This window comes from Paroedura picta, chromosome 4, assembly GCF_049243985.1.
Source record: "Paroedura picta isolate Pp20150507F chromosome 4, Ppicta_v3.0, whole genome shotgun sequence".
Taxonomy (NCBI): domain Eukaryota; kingdom Metazoa; phylum Chordata; class Lepidosauria; order Squamata; family Gekkonidae; genus Paroedura; species Paroedura picta.
The window spans coordinates 136,521,977-136,546,941 of NC_135372.1; the positions used below are offsets into that span (position 1 = coordinate 136,521,977).

Sequence of the window (24,965 nt, forward strand, 5' to 3'; positions counted from 1 at the left end):
ATAAAGTACACCACTTGGGTTAAAGGATGTACACCATTAGGGGCCCTCACTAGTAGGAGTGAGGAATATCCTGCCCCCTTAAAAAAGAAAAGCCGACAGTATGGTGCTATATCATTGCCATTTAAAAAAAAAAGTGACATTAGGTAGCTCTAGGAATCACAAGAAACTCTGTGGTTGTACCATAGAGTTTCTGGTGATTCCTAGAGCTACCCTACGTCACATTTTTTTGCTATAGAGGTACCTATGTGACTGTTGACCAAGATCAAGCTAATTCATGCCACAGTATTCCCCATTACTGGACAATGAAGGAAGCCAACTGGAAGAAAGTGGATTCAATTTGAAATGTGGTATTGAAGGAGAGTTTTATGGGTACCATGGACTGCCAAAAAAATCCCAAATCAGTGGTGTTTAGACCAAATTAAGCCTGAACTCTTTCTAGAAGCTAAAGTGACTGGACAGGGACTAGAAGAGAAGAAGAAGAGTTGGTTCTTATATGCCGCTTTTCCCTACCCGAAGGAGGCTCAAAGCGGCTTACAGTCGCCTTCCCATTCCTCTCCCCACAACAGACACCCTGTGGGGTGGGTGAGGCTGAGAGAGCCCTGATATCACTGCTCGGTCAGAACAGTTTTATCAGTGCTGTGGCGAGCCCAAGGTCACCCAGCTGGCTGCATGTGGGGGAGTGCAGAATCGAACCCGGCATGCCAGATTAGAAGTCCGCACTCCTAACCACTACACCAAACTGGCTCTCATCCTAAAGAATGACTATCATTCTTTAGTCACATAGAATCATAGAATCATAGAGTTGGAAGGGACCATACAGGCCATCTAGTCCAGCCCCCTGCTCTACGCAGGATCAGCCCAAACCATCCTAAAGCATCCAAGAAAAGTGTGTATCCAACCTTTGCTTGAAGACTGCCAGTGAGGGGGAGCTCATCACCTCCTTAGGGTTAGGGTTATCAAAAGACAAGAGTCACTGGAAAAGACAGTCATGCTAGGAAAAGTTGAAGGCAGCAGGGGGAAAGACTTAACACCTGTGTCATGGAGCTAGAGCTGTTGTCATGATCCCCGTCCCCCATATCCCTACCCAAAACACTGCCACCAGTAGCCACAACCCTATGAATCACAAAAAAAAAAGTGACAAAATTAAAGCATCGTGCCACCCTTGGTGAGGAGTGAAAGAATTTCATGGCTTCTTTCGTGTGTCCAGTGGCATTTTGTTTCTTCCACCATAATCCTCCAGACATTGATGGAAAGCAACAGGAAGTGGGCATCTCTGTTACACTCTGCTTGGAGACCTTTCCACCGGGCATCGGGCAATGCCGGTCACTGACCTGCAGAATTTGCACCTTAGCACTAGGGATTGTAAGAGCCTCTTGTGGCGCAGAGTGGTAAGGCAGCCGTCTGAAAGCTTTGCCCATGAGGCTGGGAGTTCGATCCCAGCAGCCGGCTCAAGGTCGACTCAGCCTTCCATCCTTCCGAGGTCGGTAAAATGAGTACCCAGCTTGCTTGCTGGGGGGTAAACGGTAATGACTGGGGAAGGCACTGGCAAACCACCCCGTATTGAGTCTGCCATGAAAACGCTGGAGGGCGTCACCCCAAGGGTCAGACATGACCCGGTGCTTGCACAGGGGATACCTTTACCTTTACTAGGGATTGTGGGTAGACGAGATGCGTCGTTGCAGTTTTGAGTAAATGACCCTTCAAATGAGCAGTCATTTCTAACCTCTTTCCCCTCTGCCCACTCCCTCAGCTATAGATAGTACATCATAATTACCGTTTGGGCCCGTGATAATTGTTTGTTTGATGAAACCTCTAATTTCTCTTTGTCTACAAAAGAAGTAGTCTGAAAGCTGTTATTTGTTTTGGACCAGGCACAAAGCCTGCTAAAAATAGGACGGAGTGCCCAAGAACTATGCACAAATTGATTCTTCTGGTGAGATTTAACATTTGTCAAGGCTTCCTCACACCTGGTTGTCATAAACAGGTGGGCTTTTTTTTAATGTCCTGTCCCTGCCAAACGGGAAACATTTGGGTGGAGAAGCAATGGACTTCAGAGAATGGTGAGAGTCAAGGACCTGGTTCAGAGAGGAATGCCTTCCCAGGGGCCAGGGAATGCCCTTTGAATATCAATTTTATTAGCCATTTGTCAGCAGGTCAGTCAAAATATTGCAAATAGAAATAATACGGGATAAAAGAATATTTCACAAATAACACAGTTATACATGTAAACAAGAGCCTCTTGTGGGGCAGAGTGGTAAGGCAGCAGAAATGCAGTCTGAAAGCTCTGCCCATGAGGCTGTGAGTTCGATCCCAGCAGCCGGCTCAAGGTTGACTCAGCCTTCCATCCTTCCGAGGTCAGTAAAATGAGTACCCAGCTTGCTTGCTGGGGAGTAAACGGTAATGACTGGGGAAGGCACTGGCAAACCACCCCATATTGAGTCTGCCAGGAAAACGCTAGAGGGCGTCACCCCAAGGGTTAGACATGACTCAGTGCTTGCACAGGGGATACCTTTACCGTTACATGTAAACAAGTAAGGAGGAAATTAGAGTCCTGCTGTGTTCAAATGTTTCCCCCTGTAGACCGCATTGGTCAGACCCCACCTGGAGTCCTGTGTGAAGTTCTGGAGGTCTCACTTCACAAAGGACATAGACCAATGGGAGGTAGTTCAGAGGAGAGCGATGAAGATAATCCAGGGCCTGGGGACCATGCCTTCAGGGAAAGGCTGAAGGACTTGGGAATGTTCAGCCTGGAGAAAAGGACATTGAGTGGGGACAGGAGAGCTCCCTTGAAGGATTTGAAAATGTTTCGCTTGAAGGAGGACAGGGATCAGTTGGCAATATTCTTTTGTACTACACCGGTTGAACCTTTTTGGCACTATACCTGCTGTATTCTTGTATACAAATCTATAACTTTACATGGGTTTTGTTTACCTTTGTTTAATTATAATTTATATGTCTTTCTTTTTTTTTTTTTGCACTTTCAAAAACCTTATTAATTGTTCCTTAGAGCCAATATTACACAGCTCCCTTTCTTCCAGGATTTTTCTGCTCCCTGTGTATCCCATCTTTGCTTTTTGTTTCTGCAGTCTCCAGGTCATGCCTGGAGAACTCCCAGTTTAAAATCTGTTCCCCAGACAATAACAATCTGTTCCCCTGGAGAAAGAGGCTGCTTTGAAGGACGGACTCGATGGCTTTATATACCAGGGAGGTCCCTCCCTTTCCTAAACCCTGCCTTCCTTGGGCTCCAAAATCTCCAGGTATTTCCCAATGCAGATTTGGCAACCCTACCTGTTATTCATTTATTTTATTTATTTATAATTGAATTTATATGGCCACTGCTCCAAAAGCTTGCTCGCAGCGGTTTACAATTTTGATATGTAATCCATACAAGAACAATAAAACTCTCATTAAACCCATGAAAAGCATTCTAAAACTCAACCCAGCTATGGCGAAATGCAATTTAGTTTATATCCCACACAAACCCAGTGGGTGGACCAAAGGCGGCCGATGGAAATTGGGATGTTGTCACTGGGGACTTGTCGAGTCACGCCAATCTAATACTGGCCCAGACCCTAAGGGGAGAGTGGAGAGTGGAGAGGGAGAGCCAGTTTGGTGTAGTGGTTAGGATTGCAGACTTCTAATCTGGCGTGCCAGGTTCGATTCCACACTTCCCCACATGCAGCCAGCTGGGTGACCTTGGGCTTGCCATGGCACTGATAAAACTGTTCTGACTGAGCAGGAATATCAGGGCTCTCTCAGCCTCACCCACCTCACAGGGTGTCTGTTGTGGGGAGAGGAAAGGAAGGTGAATGTAAGCGGCTTTGAGACTCCATCAGGTAGAGAAAAGTGGCATATAAGAACTAACTCTTCTTCTTCAGTAATCTCAGGGCTCTCTCAGCCTCCCCTCCCTCACAGGGTGTCTGTTGTGGAGAGAGGAAGGGAAGGCAACTGTAAGCTGCTTTGAGACTCTTTTGGGTAGAGAAAAGCGGCATCTAAGAACCAACACTTCTTCTTTAATTCCTGGGACTGCTACCCGTCTGGGTTAGGCTGGTGCTCTGTGGATGTGTTGTTTCCTTTCAAACCAGCATTAGCTTGGAGGCCAGCAGAGCAACGGCTGCAATTTGGATCAGGGCCAAAGCTTGGCTATTAACATTTTCCTCCTTTGCCTTCTTTACCAACTTAATTGCTTCTGACTCCCAATGGGATGGGTTATTATTTGCACCACAGGGAAAAGATACAGGCGGCTTGTGTTGGCATACTTGTGGCTTCATTCATAAATCTCGGCCCTCCAGCAGTGCGTTGCAACCGAATTTCCCCGTGCGAACCAGACAATTCAGGAGGGGAATGATGGCAGCGCTACCAGAATGCAATACCCAACCGTGTGTGGATGCAGCCAAAATCCCACTCTGTCCCGGCGGCTCAGAACACTTTAAAGCAGGTTATTTTCCCCTTGCATTTCTGTCCCCCGAATGGCTGAAAAATCTAAGTAATTCATAGCAGTTAATAATAATTTAATAGACTATAAATCAAGGCTGACTCCCAGGTGTGTTGGAGGGGGGGGGGCTCTGGAGCTCTGCCCAGGAGGGAGGTGGGATTTCATTCCCACCTCCTACAACGTTCCACCGCTATCTGCTTTCTCTGCAGTGAGGCAAAGAGCAATTCGGGAAATTGGAGAGCAGGGAATCTTGCCGTGGAAAGAGCATCGTACTCCATGCCCCAATAAAATTGGGACATCCCCTCCCCCGGGGCAGGCTATTCGGCAATGAAATATATCTGCACCGATATCAGTTTGCCTAGGAGTGGTTAGGAGAGTGAACTTCTAATCTGGCGAGCCAGATTCGATTCCGCATTCCCCCACATGTAGCCAGCTGGGTGACCTTGGGCTTGCCAGGTAAAGCTGTTCTGATTGAGCAGTAATATCAGCCTCACCTCCCCCACAGGGTGTCTGTTGTGGGGAGAGCAAAGGGAAGGCGACTGTAAGCCACTTTGAGACGCCTTTGGGGAGAGAAAAGTGGCATATAAGAACCAACCTTCTTCAGTAATCTCAGGGCTCTCTGAGCCTCACCTCCCTCACAGGGTGTCTGTTGTGGGGAGAGGAAAGGGAAAGTGAACGTAAGCTGCTTTGAGACTCCTTCGGGGAGAGAAAAGCGGCATATAAGAACTAACTTTTCTTCTTCAGTAATCTGAGGGCTCTCACAGGGTGTCTGTTGTGGGGAAAGGAGAGGGAAGGTGACTGTAGGCCTGGAGGATCATTGTCCATGGGGTTGCGATGGGTCGGACACGACTTCGCAACTAACAACAACAATAACAACAATAACAACAATAAGAACATAAGTAGAATCTGCCAGATCAGAACAAGGGTCCATCCAGTCCAGCATTCTGTCTCACACATTGGCCAACCAGTTCCCCTGAACGGCGGCCAAGAACAGGACGTAGAGGCTGAGACTTTGATAACAAGAGCCCTGCTGGATCAGACCAGTGGTCCACCTAGTCCAGCCTCCTGTCTCACCCAGCGGCCAACCAGTTCTTCTGGAGGGCTAAGAACAGGACATAGAGACCAAGGCCTTCATAAGAACGTCAGAAGAGCCCTGCTGGAGTAGACCAGTTGTCCATGGCAGTGGCTCAAGGTAACTGCAATCCATGGACATCTGGAGAGTCACAGAGGCTGAGGGCATTCTCCTGATGTTGCCTCCTGGCCCTGATGTTCAAGTATTTAGTGCCTCAGAACATGGATAGTAGCCACGATAGATAGTAGCCACCGAAAGACCTCCTGTATTTCCCAATTGCCTATCTAATCCCTTTTTAAAGCCATCTGTGCCTGTGGCCATCACTACATCCTCTGGCAGAGAATTTTATTCCCTGCAGAAAGAAGTATTTCCTTTTACTGAACCCTTGTTTTCTTTGCGACCCAGCAAGAGATGACGGAGTTCAAGTCATTTCCCTTATAGCCTCACACTCACCGATTATGAATGATGGGGGCCCCACTGGGTCACCGGAAGTGCATTGCAGTAGAGCAGCGTGCTCCACCGCTTCCTGTGTCCCCATGGGAGATGTTTTCTGGCAGAAGACCAGATCCACCCTGGATTACTGACCCCTCACAGAGGGAGCCCGGGCGGAACAGTTCTGCCAGCCTGGGTGGGGGCACAGGGGTTATTAACATGAAGGAAGAGTGTGGGTATTTCCATGTTTCCATGCCATGTGGCGACAGAGCACCTAATGCGCGCCCATCCCGGAACGGGACAGCACCGATGTCGTGTGGCCACAGGGTTTATCCCACTTGCCATCTGGACAATAGCCTGGTTTTCTCCTTCCATGCAGAATTGGTAATGGTGATAGCAAAAGACATCCCTTTTAGATGGAGAGAAACGCAATTAGCACCTTAAAGATTAACTTGATTTGTGGCAGGGGATGAGCTTTTGTGACTCACTGCTCGTTTCTTCCTTAAAGCTCCTTCCCTGCCCCAAATTTTATTTATCCTTAAGGTCCCATTGGACTCCTGCTCTTTTCAGCTTCTACAGGCACTCCTGACATGGCTACCCCAACCCGATCTACCTCCCAGACGTGAGAGCAATCGTAGAGGGTCTACAAAGCGGGTTTATTCTTCTCGCACACAATCCATGGCCTCGACTCAGGGGTTTCATATTTCTTTCCTTGTTTTCTTTTCTTCCTTTCTTTTGGCTTGATCCACATCCTCCAGCTGACATTCGTAATTGGCCCTTCCACAAGCGGACGGCGGAGTGTCGTACGGATGACGCGTCCCACGCGAACTGGAAAATCGAGTGGACTGTCCAGTTCATAAGTTAACATCTCTTGTCAGGAGCAGTCATCTTTATTGGCCAAAAAACTACTGTGCCAGAACGGCATCACAATGGGGGATCTGGAAGCAGAAAGCCCTGAATAGCAGCTGAGCAGAAAAAGGGTAGCCAGAAATGGGCTGTAGTTTTGAATTCTCTGTCTGTGACAATGGGCCGCTTTGCATATTAATTGTGCATTCAGTTTTCTTTGCACTTTGATTACATACAGCAGTACTCTGTCTATGTCTGCGCATTTTCTGCATGCTTTTTACCAAGCATTATTATTGTATTTTCATCATCAATATTTATAATAGCACTCCTACCAAATACTGTTATTCTTTGACCAGCTGCTGGATTTTCTTTCTTTCTTTCTTTCTTTCTTTCTTTCTTTCTTTCTTTCTTTCTTTCTTTCTTTCTTTCTTTCTTTCTTTCTTTCTTTCTTTCTTTCTTTCTTTCTTTCTTTCTTTCTTTCTTTCTTTCTTTCTTTCTTTCTTTCTTTCTTTGCATATATACTGCTGCTCTCAAAGAGACTCACAACGGTTTACAAATGTAATTAATATATAACTGAGTTTATATACAGCCCACCACGAAAAGGCTCAGGGAGTTTTGCAACACAACTTTGCGGATGGCCTCTCCCTCCCCCCAGGACCTGGAAAGGCTGCAGGCAGGATGCCCCTGAGAAGGGAACTCACCGGCAGGGCAGCTCTCATGCAGCAGGGATCTGCAGCCTCTGAATTTTGGAGGGAAGTAGAAGGAGGAGGGGGTGGTCAGGGGTGGGGGATGGAAGGTTATTGGCTGGCCGCTGGACAGACAGGCAAGCCGGTTGGAGGAGGAGGCTCTCAGGGGCGGGACAGCCGCCCTGAGTGGGTGTTAATTGCTGAGTGGCACTTAAGCCATGAGACCAGCTCCTCCTCCAAGGCCTTACCAGAAATATATTATGTGGAACAGATGTGGGACCCTTTCTCTTCTCCATCCGATATGGGGCAAGTGGAGCCTTGAACTGAGGCGACACACAGTGAAAATCTCACCCAAATAGGATGAAAAACCAAAAAGAAAGGTAGAAGTGTGTTTTCCCTTGAAAGAAGGACTCAATAATGCATTAACGCTGCCACCCTAAAATGAATACATTTTCCCCCCAGGAAAAGTGTACGTTCCTGTATACTTATAAGCATCACCACTCATTGTGGCCGCGACTCCCTTTGGGCTAAAGGGAGTGGAAGGCCCCCCCCCCGCCGCCGGTGCCGACAAGGCTTTGCGGTTTGCAGGGAGGCTGCAAACTCCCCCCCCCCTGGTTCCCTCCCAGCAGGAGCATACCTGCAGGCCACAAAGCCCTGTCATTGCCTCTCTCCTCGTGGGCAACAATGGAGGCCGCAGCCACAAGGCTTGTAGCAGGCAAGGAGGGAGGGCGGGAGCTGGAGGGGGAGGGCCAATCAGGGTGGACCTGGACAGACAGGGCCCCGGACAGTCTCCTCCCAGGAGGCTGTTTCCCAAATATATAAGGGAGTGAAATAGTGTTAAGAATTATTATTGTTATTATTGTTGTTATTATTATTGTTGTTGTTGTTATTATTATTGTTGTTGTTATTATTATTATTCCAACATACTTTCAAATATATAGCTTGTCTGGCATTTGTTGTCCCGGTGTTCAAGGGTTTTTCCTCCCTCTGCTTAAAAAAAAAAAAATCACTGTTCTAAGTAAAAGGAAGAAAATTAAAATTCAAGCTGTTTGGGGGAAAGCACGGTGCCAAATTCTCATCTCTCGAATCGGAAAACATGGCCTCTTTTGTTGAGCCACATGGCTCAACGGCAACAACAAAAAACCATTCAAAGAGGAAAAGTTGCTTCTGCTCGTCATTGGTTTCATTTACAAGATGCCATTCATTTCTCCAAGGAATGATCTCCAAATGCATTCCCCCTCCACAGCAACTCCCCCTCCCCTCCACGACGGCCGATTTATCATGTCTTCTGAAAATACATCATTAAAATGATCATCCGCTTTTACGTATCCGGCAAGGCTGGCTTTGGAAATCCATTTTGCGATGACATTTCGGTCCCTGTTTTCGAAGGCGCTGTTTTGCCATGATTTAGTGCGGGTGTACATCACTTATAAGAAAGTGTCACATTTGATGTCCTTATTTATTTCCCTTTCATTGCTGATTGGTATAATTTATATGAATGCTTTAAACCTCCCACTGAGCTTTGGCTGCTTAAAATGCACATCTAATTACAAATCTTTCCTCTTTGCTGTGCATATAGAAAGGAAAGAGCTTTCTTTCTTTCTTTCTTTCTTTCTTTCTTTCTTTCTTTCTTTCTTTCTTTCTATCCTGTTTGCTCCTTCCATCCCCCACCTTCCCTCCTTCCTTCCTTCCTTCCTTCCTTCCTCCATCCCTCCCTCCTTCCTTCCTTCCTTCCTTCCTTCCTTCCTTCCTTCCTTCCTTCCTTCCTTCCTTCCTTCCTTCCTTCCTTCCCTCCCTCCCTCCCTCCCTCCCTCCCTCCCTCCCTCCCTCCTTCCTTCCTTCCTTCCTTCCTTCCTTCCTTCCTTCCTCAATGATTAATGGCTGCAGATAAATGCCACCCAAGAAGGCTCTGAAGCCTTCACTCTCTAATGCAGAATTGCAAAACATGACTTGTCTTCCATTAAGTTCCGTGTGCCTTCAATCTTGGGCCACACGGCCCTCAGCACTGCATGTGAACAGAACCTTTCTTCCTTCCCTGCATGCGTTAGCACTTGGGATTGTAGAGGAATACCTTATGAAATCAGTAACTCGGTGGCAAGCTGCAAAAAACCGAAAGCAGACAGTTTGGCCCGACCACCTTACCCTAAAATGGCAATAGGCTAATATTTACACAGATCTAGATTTATGCTGCTCGCATTACAACTTTAGTTTTCTCGCCAAGGTTACCATGGTTAAATCAGGCAGTCAAGGATCATTGTTCACGGCAGAGAGCGGGCCGGTTCTCCCCGGGAGAGGTTAAAAATGTTTTCTTTCTCAAACATCGGCTTTCTGTCAGGGAACTCGGCAATCTATAGACTCGGAGGGGTCAAGCCTAAAATGGTATGTTAAAAAATGGAGCCCATTAGTATGCAAGCGAGTTCATTACATTCCCTGTAATATTCTCCAGAATGGTATTGGGGCTAAAGGGGGAGGGAGGGGAACTTGATTAAATTAATTCATTTGGAGCATTTTAGGAAAAGTGGGATTTTATTTCACACGACTGCCTCAGCACTTATTGACTTTGTTTCAGAATCTATCGGAACTTCAGTTCCATTCCAGAGGTTAATCTTGGCCTTTTCATGTCCCAGCGCTAATTTTGGCTTGCCGCCTTATCATTATCAGCTTGTTTGATTTTAATTGCCGTGCCCAAGGAGTTATTTACTTGTGAAACAATACAAAATATATATGTTCAGTCCTGATGAGATGGTTCTCCCGGGGGGGGGGGGGGGGATGCCGAAACCCTTGCTAGCCCAAACAGAAATGCAGGCATAGCAGAAATGACGTCCAGCTGACTACATCAACTTGGAGCAATGAAACAGAGGAGGCAACCAGAAGGGTGGAGGAGACTCCAAGGAGCAGGTGAAGAGATGGGGGATGCTGACCTCTGCACCAGGGCCCACCCAATAGATGTTAGACCGGGGGTCATCAACCCCTGGTCCGTGGCCCGGTATCGGGCCGCGAAGGCCTCGGTAGCGGGTCGGAGGCCACGCCTGCCCCCCCCCCACAGGCTACCAAATCGGCCGCTTCACTCGCGGCCCGGCTAGCTTCTTGCTGCTACAGGGGGGAGTGCCCCCAGGTGGTGAAAATGCACATGTGCGGCAGCTCCACTCCAGGGGGCGCTAATGCGCATGCCCGGTGCCCGAGCCACTGGCTCTTCCCCACCCCCGGAGGCAGTCCCCGACCATCAAAAGGTTGGGGACTGCTGTGTTAGACAACCACAGAGAGTAAGCGTGGTATCGTGGTTAAAAGCAGCAGACTCTAATATGGGCTTGCCAACCTCCAGATGAGAAAAAACGAAGACCAGTCAGTCGAAGAAGCCACGGGGGGAAAGTACTGACCAATCAGCTACAAATAAAAACAATCATTCTTCTTTATTCCACAGATGAATGTCCAAACGAGATTTGGTACAATACTTGTTTTCAAAAGAAAAAAATCTTCCTCAGAGGCTTTACATTTTAAATAAGTAAATTATACAGTTACCAAATTGCCGGTCCTTTTTGTTATATAATAAAATGATATTGAATTGTAAATATTTATACAGAAAGTTCTCAGAGCCCCATACCTTGATTTATAATGAATGTGACAGTGGTTTCTCAATCAGTCATAACAATTATCCAGCTGAACATACAGAAATAAATTTTACACTTAAAAGGTACCATGAAGAACCAGGTATCATAAGACATACAATATCACACTTTCGTTTTCATCTGTGAAATAAAAAAAGAATGACAGTTATTATTTGTAGCTGATTGGTCAGCGTTTCTCCCCTTTGGCTTCTTCGGCTGACTGGTCTTTTTTTTCCTACCTGGAGGTTGGCAAGCCCATTAAGGAGGACATCCCACCCGTGGCAGACAAAAGGAAGTTTGTCTCTTAGAAAGTCACTCTGGAGACCTGTGGTTTTTGAAAGTGTTTGTACGCAAAATAATTAATAGCAGTCCCCCCCCCCCCCCTACATACACACACAAATCTACTGCCCAATTTTGCCGTGTACCTTTTGAGTTGATCAAAAGGCTCTGTTGGGTGCATCTGAACCGTCTCCTTGCCACCAGAGGGACCTTCCCGTTGTAGTTATTAAAATCTAAGAACAAAGAGGCTTGGATCTTCAGTCGGAGAGCTCCTTATGCTAATTAGAAAACAAATGAGCAATTATCGTGAGGCAATGGAATTAGATTTCTTAAAAGGTGTAATGAATTTTAACTGTTAACTGGGCTGAGTTAATATGTGAGAGGTGAGACTCCAATAAGAGCGTCTCTTCTTCTGACGCCGCCCCCCCCCCCTCCCTTAGAACTCCCCTGTGAGCCTAAACATTTGCAAAGTTTTAAAAATTAAACAGGACTAAAGCAGACGTCGCGACAATTAGAGTCAGGTTCCAAAGGTGGTTATGCTAAGCAGGCAGCAAGCTCGACTCCTCCTGCCTCTCGCTTTCTCTTCCCTTGCTTAGCCTCAATGGTTCTGTCTGTATATAAAATATATATTGAAAATGGGTTAATTCCCACCAATTTTGGAAACCCTTCTAGGTCCATCAAGAAACCTTGGGGTTTCATGAGCCCCTGGTTGAGGAAGTCTAGTATCTGGGAGATGTGGGTTCAAATCCCCACTGCTGTGGAAGCTTGCTGGGTGACTGGTCCAGTCACACATGCTCATCCTAACCTAACTCACATGGGTTTTGTGAGCATAAAACAAAGAAAGGGAGAAGGTTGCAAGTCGTTGTAGAGAAGAGTGGGATATAAAGAAATCACTTTTGTAACCAACTTGCCTTCAGGATGGTCTTGACCCCAGGCATTGGAGGCTACAAAATTTCCTTGTGAAAGGAAATGATAACCATGAGCTTTAAGATGCCTTTGCCTGTCATGTCACATTTTGTTTTCCATCTGGCCATGAGATGCTGGGGTTCTTAGCCATGAAATTGACCATCCTTTTATTTTTCTTCTTTTTGTTATCCTTTAAATCCGAGCCTCTTGTGGCGCAGAGTGGTAAGGCAGCCGACATGCTGTCTGAAGCTGTCTGCCCATGAGGCTGGGAGTTCGATCCCAGCAGCCGGCTCAAGGTTGACTCAGCCTTCCATCCTTCCGAGGTCGGTAAAATGAGTACCCAGCTTGCTGGGGGGTAAACAGTAATGACTGGGAAAGGCACTGGCAAACCACCCCGTATTGAGTCTGCCAAGAAAACGCTAGAGGGTGTCACCCCAAGGGTCAGACATGACCCGGTGCTTGCACAAGGGATACCTTAAATCCAATATTAAAAAATTGGTAGCGCCAAATTATGGAGCAATTCACTTGTGGGCCACCACCATATGCAAAACCTGATTATTATTCCCAAGTGTTTTCAAGAATCGTGTGTTTTCATTCCCCCCCCCCTCAATAAATAATAGCCTCATTTCCCAGGAGGAAAAGTCATGCACATCATAGAACTGCAGTCTTCATATATATTAGCAACCACGCTTTCCCATTCAGACTGGAAACATCAGACGACCAGCAGGTTTACAATTAAAAAATTATAACCGAGTTGAAAGAAAACGATTGTGGCTTTAAAAAGGGAAAGAATATGGACCCAGCTTGAAAAGAAGAGAGGAAGGCCAGGCATTAGCTGGAAGACCAAGGATGGCTTTCGATGCCATGGCAACCAAGTATTTGCGAGAAGCAGCCAACCATAGGAGAGAGAGTCAGAGGTCCTGCATTTATTTCCCACTCCTTCCAATGCCCTGCTCAAGGCGATCCATCCAAGCGGCAATTCCTTCTGTGGAAAGCTGCACAGGACAATTGACTGCATGCAACAGTTTCATTTATCTGTGTCCTGTTCTTGCTGGGTTCAGGGGCTCTAAGCAAGGCCTGGAGCAGATTTGGTCCAGCGGTGGAAGCAATTAGCAGGCTCCAGACAGCGGTCCTCAGTTCGTGGGCTCTGAGAGGACTGAGAGGACGGAATAGCAGGACTGAGAGAGAGCTCCCGGGCGCCAAGCCAGTGGGATGCAAACCTCTGATGATCCGTTATTTTCCAAGGGTAGAGAGTCTGGGGGGATGCGAAACAAGGCAGGCAGGTGAGCTTGGCAGGCAGGTGAACTGATTTGGGTGAGAAGCTGGTGAGTTGGTCGGCCTGATGAGCGAGGAGATGAGAATGCAGCAGAATCCAAGATTTGCGTCCCTCTTGTTTGAACCTGAAAATGCTCCTTTTGAATTTGCAGGACACTATAACATGGGTAGCCAAACTGTGGCTCTCCAGATGTCCATGGACTACAATTCCCATGAGCTCCTACCAGTGGAGAGCCACCATTTGGCCACCTCTCCTATAGAACCACTGAAGGTTTTCTGAGAGGATCTCCTGTCGTGAGGTTTATAGGAGGGAAAACAGCCTTGAGGGGTTGGGAAATCAGATTATCCACACAATAATTTTGATCAAGTCCTCTGAAAGGCTGGAGGTTTGCGATGTGCCTTCTTCCTTGGAGCAGATTTTGACCATTTCTGCATTTGAGACATACCTTGTTTCAGCCACGTTTTGGATTTCCATTTGTTGCTGAAATCTGCTATATGTTTTCCTCATCTTATTCATAAGATACCAACCGCCCAATGGGCTTTGTTTCCTTTCTCTTCTCCAAAAAGGTGGCATTTGTTTGTTTGTTTGTTTGTTTGTTTGTTTGTTTGTTTGTTTATTTATTTATTTATTTATTTATTTATTTATTTATTGCGAAATGGCATTTCCTAGCACCTATATTTTTATGGTTAGAGACAGCATTGTAACATGATCACTAGAGGGAGGGGGAAGAGGTAGGATGGCAACAGTTGTTACAAGGAAGGGGGCATGCATAAATGAATCAAAATGGCAGCTTGGAATGGAAACCCAAATGCAAGGATTTCTCCATTGGGCAGCCCTGAATTAGGATGTGCTTCAAAAAAAATGAAATTACTGTAGCCGGAGAATCCTTCCTCCTGGGGGTGGGCAAAGAGGGTTGGCAGCAGGAGATCACCTGCTATAGTAGGAGACATGGCAGTGCCAGCTACTCATTGACCTTCTGCTTTGATAGCACCAGAGTGCAGTAGGGAGTGGGTATCCAGCTCTCTGCCGCACCGATCCAGATCACCTAGCTCAGTTGCACATGGATATATTGAACTGTGTCCCAGATGCAAGACCCACAATGCTTTGTGCTTCTAAATGGTATATGTCAAAATGAAAATTTGCTGGTCAGGAAGTTCACCAAATCTGCCATCTCAATCTTTGCACGTATCTCGGCTCAATATGAACATTCTGCACTTTTCAAAAGATATATGGCTGGTTTTCCTGCTCTTTCCCCCCTCCAGTCAGCTTGTCAAGGTCAGAGGGCAAAAATTTAGAAGTGGCTGAGTACAAGTGCTTTTCTGGAGAGGTCATCTGCAACATACTGCCTTCCACCAGGTCCGAATTTAGAGCCCGCGGCACGGTCACTGTGTTGTATGTGGGTTTAGGGGGGAGGCTCGGAAATAGAGCTTTCGTATGCTTGAACAAAATACTCCTACAGCAATATCAGAGCATCAGTGGGACAGTTGGGATATGGGTAATTGGAAATTCTTAAAAAAGCAAAAAGCCACTCAAGATCCTTAGGAACAGAGCCAGGATAATAGACGAGAGCTCTTCCGTGCTGACATCTGTTATGTGGATTGATATCATTAGGAGAAAAGCATGATAGTATATTATAACACAGAGACACTTGCTTGGGGTTGAATTCCAGCCGTTTAACAGCACTTCACTTAAGTCTCATCAGTCTAGAACAGTGGTCCCCAACCTTTTTCGGGCTGGGAACTGGGGGGGGGGGGCGGGCAGGAGGGAGACTGGACAAATGAGCTGTCTGATTGGATCACTTGAAACTCCACCTAGTGCTCTTTCAGTGACGAGTGTGGTGTCGTGGCTAAGAGTGGTGGCCTCTAATATGGAGAACCACATTGGATTTCTCACTCCTGCATCACATGCAGCCAGCTGTGTAATCTTGAAAGTTTATCTGTCATAGGGAGAGGAAGGGAAGGCAATTGTAAGCTGCTTTTTGTCTCCTATTGGGTAGTGAAAAGTGGGGTATGAAACCCAACTCTTTGTGTTCTTCTTGTTCTTCTTGTATCTAGGCATCTTGGTGTATTGGTTAGGGGTGCGGACTTCTATTATATGGTGAGACTCTTTTGAGACTCCTTCAGGTAGAGAAAAGCGACATATAAGAACCAACTCTTCTTCTTCTTCAGTAATATCAGGGCTCTCTCAGCCTCAACTCCCTCACAGGGTGTCTGTTGTGGGGAGAGGAAAGGGAAGGTGATTTTAGGCCCTTTTGAGACTCCTTCAGGTAGAGAAAAGTGGCATATAAGAACCAACTCTTCTTCTTCTTCAGTAATATCAGGGCTCTCTCAGCCTCAACTCCCTCACAGGGTGTCTGTTGTGGGGAGAGGAAAGGGAAGGTGATTTTAGGCCCCTTTGAGACTCCTTCAGGTAAAGAAAAGCGGCATATAAGAACCAACCCTTCTTCTTCTTCAGTAATATCAGGGCTCTCTCAGCCTCAACTCCCTCACAGGGTGTCTGTTGTGGGGAGAGGAAAGGGAAGGCGACTGGAAGCCACTTTGAGACTCATTCAGGTAGAGAAAAGCAGCATATAAGAACCAACTCTTCTTCTACTTCGGATTCTTCAAAGCTGGTTGGCCCTTATCTCTTGTTTGTCCTTCTCCGGTGGTCAGAGAGAGACATTCCTCTACACACGAAGGAAATTCCATCTATCTATCATGCCAAGAAAGACCTATCCTCCATAAAATGGCCAAATCCTTTTTTTAAACACGTGATGCTGCCAGGGGATGTGCACTCTCAGATAATTCACTGGCTTGGCACAATGATTCAGGTTCCCATGATTCGGGTTTGCACGAATGGTTCGGTTCCATTGGAGCCTGACGACAGCTGATGCTGTGGAGACAGTTGTCTGGTTGGGTCTTTCAACCTCACCCCAGCAGATCTCGCCTAAGACAGCAGAATCAAGCCCAAGTTGATTTGGGCTTCTCTGATTCGGCCTATGAAAACTAATGGGGATTGTAATTCAGTTTGGAGAAGCCTGAATAAAAAAAACCTAATCAGCATTGATTTGAGAATTTGGGGGGTTTATCTGAGCCAGATTGTCCATGCCTCATTGCTGTCTTTTACCAAGTCAGACCATTGGTCTATCCAGGTCAGCCTTATCTCCCGTATCTGATTGCCAGGGTCACAAAAAAGAGGTCTGTCAGATGTCTGAAGTAGCCGAGCACCTGTTTTGGCATGCAGAAGTCCCCAGGTTCAATCCCTGGCATCTCCCATTAAAATTTCTGGCATTAGAAATTCTTCTTCTTCTTTCCCTGCAGAGCTATTGCCAGGCTAAGTAGACAATACCGACCTCGCTAGACCTCCTATAGACATAGCTTCTTGTGTTCATGGGTGTGTTCACATAACCTTCTACCTGGCCCTTGTGATTAGACATGCTGGGGAATGAATGCGGCACCTTCTCCAGGCCAAGCACGTCTCCTAATTAATTAAATGCCTCCCTCCCAAGTTCTCAGAAATGACCTTTTATAGGATTGCCACTGTAGCTTAATATCTTGCAAAATAATTTTAACCTACAGATTGTCTCTGGCTTTCAGGTGGAAGGAAGGCAGCTTTGTATGGCCCAGAATGAGCTAAGAGAGGACATTGACAAGTTTTGCTTTCTCTCATCTCTACGGCTTCTAAAAGAACAGTGATGCTTGAATTCCTTTAAGGGTAGTTGGATTCCTTTAGGGTAATCGGACGGACTCAGATCAGTTGCTTCTGAGCCACGGGGAGCTCCAAAGCGCTGACCAGTTCTTTCCGCAGCTCTCTGAATAATAAGAAAGACACACAAAGTAATAAAAAGGAGGATTAGATTCATATTAAAAACATTCATAAGGAGATTGAAGTGACATTTAAATTATTGCCTTTGGGAGACCGATATCAACTGTTGGCAGCAGGTACCAGCTATTCCTTGATCGTCCAAATATTGGGCCGTTACGTGGAATCGTGCTTCAGCCTTATGATCTCGGGGATCCCAGAATGGCTCTGTGGGCAGAGCTCTGCTTACACTCATAGCTATGGAAAGGTAAGGGACATGTTAGGGGTATCTCCACTGCAGCTGGCAATGAGAAACCCAGCTGGAATCTCTGCCATTATTGTTGTACTTCAGGGATACTTTTCAAAGAGAGCTTACAAGCAAGTATTTATTTTAGCATGACATTTTCTGTTCTGTGTATGTGTATTCTCTCTCTTCTTATAGGCAGGCTGCAGAGAGAGATTAAGATGGATGGATGGATGGATGGATGGATGGATGGATGGAGATGGATGGATGGATGGAAGGATGGAAGGATGGGTAGATGGATGGATGGATGGATGGGTAGATGGGTAGATGGGTGGATAATAGCAACTGTTAATTTCCATAATTTGAATCTCAGAGCTGGATAGCCCAAGCTAACCTTATCTCATCAGATCTTAGAAGCAAATCATGGTTGGCCCTTGCTAGTACTTGGATGGGACGCCTCCAAAGAATACCAGGGTCAGAGACAAGTAATGGCAAACCACCTCTGAACTTCTCTTGCTTGTTCCCCCTTCCAGCTGCAGACCCCCAGTTTGCCTCTCATACCAATTTGCCTCTAAGTCTCCATGTTTCCCAAAGGCAGCCTTTCAGGAAATTCAGTGGGCTACATTGGTAGGGGAGGTGGAGGAAGGTTGTATGAGCAGAAGAGTTTGTCTGGCTCCAACCCAAAGAGGTCCAGTTTCACTACCCAAAAGGCTTCTGTGAGGATCATAGGATCTGCATGGGGAAAAGCCACATTGGACTACGTGTGGGAAAGTGCCATCAAATCACAGTCAACTTATGACAACACCAGAAAGGGGATCTCAACAAGTGAAATGCAAAGTTGGTTTGCCATTGCCTTCCTCTGCTGAGTCTTCCTTGATGGTCTGTCTCCCTTTGAATTACCAGCCCTGCTTCTCTTCTGAGATTGAATGAGATTAGGCTGCACTATGCCACCTTCCCTGCAGCTGTAGTAAGAAAGGGAATCAATTAAGACTGAATGAAAAAGTTTGCTGGATCCAACCCTTTGTGTTGAATGAGGATGAGGAATAACCTGGATCCAACCCACTGTGTTGGATGAGGCTGAGGAATGATCTGGATCCAACCCACTGTGTTGAATGAGGCTGAGGAATGATCTGGATCCAACCCACTGTGTTGAATGAGGCTGAGGAATGATCTGGATCCAACCCACTGTGTTGGATGAGGCTTGGAAACAGCAAACATGACACCCATTTCCATGCCTGATTCCAAGTTCATCAATGAATACATGACTCATGTGTATTTTTTCATGGTTATACAACAGTTTCTCCGCTGCATATTTGCTATTTATACTTGTTGCTTTAACAATTCACTTTGAGCGGCTAAGAGATTATTTTTAGCAGTGAAACCATGAGGCCAAAAAAAAAAATATACAAAACCCCCGAAAACCCTCACATAACAAACAAATAAGTATGACGTAAAATTCTGCACTGCAAGTCAAAGCAGTTGGGTGACAAGGTGATATTATTATTAGCAACAAAACAAAGTAAGTTGTAATAACCATATCTCTTTTGCTGACCTCCCACCTCTGTAAAAGTGTTCTGCATTCGGTTCAAAGGCATCGATTGTCCCAGGCATTTTGTGGAATTTATAATGGCGTAATTCTGTGTATTTGTATTGCATAATTCCCCTTGGTGTTGTCAGTGTTTAACTCTGCCCTGGCTTTTGCTTCTCAGTTTTAATCCTGCTGTTATTATGATTCAATCGGCTGGCTTTAAGAGATTATTTAAATGATATTCTTCTAGCTCTCTCTTTCCCCTCCCCCTGTGTAATTAAACATAGGATATTAAAAGCAGAAGAGTGTACCTTCTAGGGCTGGCAGGTCCCTTTTGGCAATGGGCGGGTGATGGGGGTGGAAAACTTTGGAGGAGAGGGAGGGAGGCTGGGACGACAATGAAGCAACATGCTTAGTAAACTGACTGCATTGTGATCAAAGCATAGAATCTAGAGTTGGAAGAGTCCATACATTCCCAAGTCCCTCAGCCTTTCGTCATAGGACATGGGTCCCAGGCCCTGGATCATCCTTGTCACTCTCCTCTGAACCTTCTCAGTGTCAGACCATGTCCTTTTTGAAGGGAGGCCTCCAAAACTGCACACAGCGATACAGTAAATAGGTAAACAGTGTTGTAAGATCATAGAAGAAGAAGAAGAAGAAGAAGAAGAAGAAGAAGAAGAAGAAGAAGAAGAAGAAGAAGAAGAAGAAGAAGAAGAAATAGAGTTGGTTCTTAAATGCTACTTTTTTCTACCCGAAGGAGGCTCAAAGCAGCTTACAGTCGCCTTCCCTTTCCTCTCCCCACAACAGACACCCTGTGAGGTGGGTGAGGCTGAGAGAGTCCTGATATCACTGCTAAGTCAGAACAGTTTTATCAGTGCAGTGGCGAGCCCAAGGTCACCCACCTGGCTGCATGTGGGGGAGTGCAGAATCGAACCTGGCATGCCAGATTAGAAGTCCACACTCCTAACCACTACACCAAACTGGCTCTCTTTTTGGAAGTGGTCACACAGGCCATCTAGTCCAACCCCCTACTCCAAGCAGGGTCAGCCTAAAGCATCCAGGATAAGGATCTGTCCAGCCACTGTTTGAAGACGGCTGGCAAGTATTTTCCATCCAGTCTGCATGCTTCTCATTTTGGTGATCCAGATGAGGACTCAGCACTTCTAATTATTGCATCCTGTTCTCATTTGCCCACTTTGCCAATGTGTTCAGATCTTGTTGAACTCTATTTTCTGGGATGTTCACTACTCCTCCTGATTTGATTTCATCTGCAAATTTAATGAGGAGTCCCTGATGAGATTGGGCTGTACTTAAACCATTCTAGATCAAACATATTGTCTTGCTTTTCTTATCTGATGTGGAGACGTTTCACCCCAAAAAAATGCAATTCCAGGCCACCATTCCTCTATAAAACTTACATCACTTCGTTACCATTGTTAAGTACTAATTTGTTGTCAGGGTTTGTTAATATTAATGATGATTAGAGAAATAGGAAGAGTTGGTTCTTATTCGCCGCTTTTCTCTACCCAAAGAAGTATCAGAGTGGCTAAAATTCACCGTCCCTTGCTCTCCCCACAACAGACACCCTGTGAGGGAGGTGAGGCTGAGAGACCCCTGATATTACTGAAGAAGAAGAAGTGTTGGTTCTTATATGCCGCTTTTCTCTACTCGAAGGAGTCTCAAAGTAGCTCACAATCGCCTTCCTTTCCTCTCCCAACAACAGACACCCTGTCAGGGAGGTGAGGCTGAGAGAGCCCTGATATTATGGAATAATAAGAAGAATTGGTTCTTATATGCCGCTTTTCTCTACCACAAGGAGTCTCAAAGCGGCTTACATTCACCTTCCCTTTCCTCTCCCCACAACAGACACCCTGTCAGGGAGGGGAGGCTGAGAGAGCCCTGAGATTATTGAAGAATAAGAAGAGCTGGTTCTTATATGCCACTTTTCTCTACTCAAAGGAATCTCAAAGAGGCTTCCAATTGCCTTCCCTTTCCTCTCCCCACAACAGACACCCTGTGAGGTGGGTGAGGCTGAGAGAGCCCTGATATTACTGAAGAAGAAGAAGAGTTGGTTCTTACATGCTTTTTTTTTTTAATGTTCAGAACCCCCTGAAATACTCTTCAGGCTTTGAGAAACTCCCAAAGTGGCAAGATGGTGCAGAATACAGTAAGCTGTGGACACACCCACCTGAGGCCCCTCCCCACCCTCTCCAGGCCCATCATTGGCCATTTTGGGAGGGGGTGGCAGGTCAACGTTAGCATATATGTTCATATCACCTGATCAGTGTTTAAGCAATTCAAAAATACATATTTAGATTTAATTCCCTCCCACCCTTTCCCAGGGCTGTGAGGCAACCCCAAGGGTTCACAAAACCATGGTTGAGAAAGCCTGATCTGGAGAGTCAACTTGATTTGAACACCAGCTTAGGGCAGTGGTTAAGAGCAGTGGCCTCTCCTCTTGAAAACCGGGTGTGATTCCCTAGGCCCCTTCCACATGTAGCCAGCTGGGTGACCTTGGGCCTGCTACAGTTCTCTCAGAGCTCTCTCAGCCTCACCTCCCTCCCAGGGTGTCTTTTGAGGGGAGAGGAAGGGCAGGCAATTGTAAGCTGCTTTGAGACTCCTTCTGGTAGTGAAAAGCAAGGTACCAAAAAACAGCTCTAGTCTGGAGTATATATGGGATTACCGTGTAGGAGAAACATTTTCCTGCCATTTCCCCCCAGCCCTGCCTGCCTGCCTGCCTCCCTCGAAGAAAAAAACACAGTTCTTTCCCTGAGATCTTTATTCACATTGTACTGACAGGAAAGGGTTGTTTCCCCCCCAAAAAAGGCACAACCCCCCGACAATTCTTTTCCTCTTTCTTTGTAGCCCAGCACTGACACAGCTCCTGTCGTGTCTCTTGAATTCCTGCTGACCGGGATTATAGCTCAGCGGGACAACTAGTTGTTCCAAATGGGATACTCCTGTAAACATTTGCAGAGCTTTTACATCATAAGCGGCTGGGGAGGGGGGGGGCAATTTCGGGTTCTTTGTAAACGCTCCTGTCGTTCAAAAAATGGGCACGGGGAAAGCAGGGCTGTTTTGTCTTCGCTGAGATTTCTGCCTCTCGCTGCCACCATTACTGTTTCAACAATAGCCACATACTTGTTTGCCAGAAGCACTTTCTCCTCTGCATTTACCATGCATTTTGCGACAGATTTGAAACTCTTCTCGATACCTGTTGATGCACTCTCTTTCGGCGCACATAATATGGAGTGGGAGAAATGGAAGCTACGCAATTGTAGATTATACACCTATGGTTTGCTTGTGTCTCTTTCCATGTGACTTCGGCTGGTTTCTATTCCTGGACGTGCCGCCTTCTGCCTTCAAACTCTTCTCTGGAAATTACTTATGCCTCTTGCCTTTGGGGCAGATTTCTTAAAGGTAAAGGTAAAGGTAAAGGTATCCCCTGTGCAAGCACCGAGTCATGTCTGACCCTTGGGGTGACGCCCTGTAGCGTTTTCATGGCAGACTCAATACGGGGTGGTTTGCCAGTGCCTTCCCCAGTCATTACCATTTACCCCCCAGCAAGCTGGGTACTCATTTTACCGACCTCGGAAGGATGGAAGGCTGAGTCAACCTTGAGCCGGCTGCTGGGATCGAACTCCCAGCCTCATGGGCAAAGCTTTCAGACGGCTGCCTTACCATTCTGCGCCACAAGAGACTCTTAGAAATTACTTACGCCTCTTGCCTTTGGGGCAGATTTCTTACCCATGTCCTAATCCCATGTAAGGGGGAAATGAAGACAGTTGATAGGAAATCGTGGATTCCTGGGGGGAAACGGTGTTGGAGGAGAATTGTATGGATGCCATAGACTGCCCAAAAGACAAATGGGAATGTTCTGCCTGGAGAAGAGGAGGTTGAGAGGGGACATGATGGATCGCTTGAAGTATTTGAAAAGTTGTTACTTAAGAGGAGGGCAAGGGAAGATTCCTGTTGGCAGCAGAGGGTAGGATCTGCAGTAATAGGTTTTAACTACATGTAGGACAGTACTGGCTAGATATCAGGAGGGTGGGGGAATCACAGAGTAGTTCAGGAGTAAAATAGGCTTCCTAAGGAGGTGGTGAGCTCCCCCTCACTGGCCGTCTTCAAGCAACAGCTGGACAGATCCTTCTCCTGGATGCTTGGGGCTGATCTTGCATTTAGCAAGGGATGAGACTGGATGTCCTGGATAGCCACTTCCCACTCTAGGATTCTATGAAATTATAGATCAAATCAAGCATTAGAAGCTAAAATAACTCAAATGAGGATATTGTACTTTGGTCACAACATGAGAAGACCAGGCTCACTGGAAAGGACAATCGTGCTAGAAAAAGTTGAAGGCAGCGGGAAAAGAGGAGAATCTAATAAGAGATGGATTGACTCAGTAGTAGAAGCCACCACCCTCCATGTGCAAGACTTGAGCAAGGCTGCCAACAATCCGTTTTGGAAGCCATATTTACAAGTCAGAAGTCATTTGACAGCACTAAACACAGGCATCCAAATCTGTTCATTGAAACTATTTTCACCTTTCATTAATTTTAAAAGGCATCTAAAACACATAAAATTAGTAATTTGTAGCTTTTTGTGTCCCGGGGGATTTTTTAATGCCAAGATCATACTCCCAAAAAGGTCATTGGGAGTGGACATTGGATTGTCAGGGCTGTTTAGGCATGTATAAAATGATTCAATCTAGCCAAAAAGTACCCATTCAGCCTTGATTCGGGCACGAATCGGCCTAATCCTGTCCAAATTGCCCTTTCCCAATACGTCTAAATGGCTGAATCAACCTTGCACAAATTGCCGAATCACAATTCAGCATGATTCAGTGATTCGAGCGAGTGACCATTTAAACTTTAAAGGGAAAGAGAAAGGGGGGAAAGTTCCCCTTTTTATTTTTCCCGAGTTCCTGGGGGGTGGCTTTGAGGTAGATGTCCCAAACTTGCAGCATAGCTGCAGGAGCATCACCTCAAAAGAACCCCCAAGAAGCAAAAGGTTTGATCAAGAGGATCCAATCTTTTTGCAAGGTGGGTGTTCTTTTGAGGAGAGGCTCCTGCAGCTACTCTGAAAGTTTGATGTCTCTACCTCAAACTCCCACCCTGAGCCCAGAAAATACACTTTTATCTTTCACTTGAGCCTTGAAAAAGGAGAATGATGTCTAATGAATGGTAATCAAAGTAAAAGAAGGGAAATAAAGTAATAGCATGTCCCAGTCTTAGAATCTAACCAATTTAGGCTGAACAAAGTTTGAGTCCAATGGCAACTATAAGACCAACAAAGTTTTATTCAAGGTGTGATCTTTGGTGTTCAGGGACACTTCTTCATGCATGCACACAAAAGCTTTCACCCTGAATGAAACTTTGGTCTTAAGGGTGTCACTGGACTCCTTCTGCTGCTTCAGACCAACATGGCTACCCACCTGAACCCATTTATGCAGTGATTTTTAAAAGTTCTAACTTCAAGGAAAAACCTTTTTTCCTTAACTCCCTGACTTTAGAATCCAGCACGACAGGATTCCTGGGCTGTATCTGCACGGAGCTTTTATTCCAATCCCAGGTCAATTAAATCCCTGCCATCTACACTGATTTTGGGTGATTTAAATTTTAAATCCGCAACAAGCATGATTGACCAGAAGTGGCCCTACCTTTCCCCCATGATATACCTTGATATTTGAAAAATTGGCAGGAGTAAAGGTGCAGCTCTTGCTGCCTCCAGCCTCCGACACTGTAGAAAAGCACTGATTGGCCAGGGTGTCAGTTCAAAAGCTTCCTTGTTCCCAGGTTGGGAGGCTTCCCTTAAAGGGGAATCCCTAACTTCTCTCAGCAGAAGGTCCAGAAGTCCTAACTTCTCGTGGAAGAGAT

The 24,965-nt window shown here is 46.1% G+C and overlaps 1 protein-coding gene and 1 long non-coding RNA gene across 7 annotated transcripts in view; one reads left to right on the top strand and one right to left on the bottom strand.

The window, feature by feature from the left end:
- The window catches only part of LOC143836456 (uncharacterized), a 35,886-nt gene extending 24,225 nt beyond the window's left edge, over positions 1 to 11,661 (bottom strand). For both annotated transcript variants that reach the window (XR_013230617.1, XR_013230618.1), the window contains exons 1-2: positions 11,502 to 11,661; positions 9,698 to 9,842 (exon numbers count right to left, since the gene is read on the bottom strand). This is a non-coding gene — a long non-coding RNA (uncharacterized LOC143836456). The remainder of the gene's footprint in view (positions 1 to 9,697; positions 9,843 to 11,501) is intronic.
- Positions 1 to 24,965, top strand: part of CDH4 (cadherin 4) — a 911,643-nt gene that overhangs the window by 640,467 nt on the left and 246,211 nt on the right. The window lies entirely within an intron of this gene.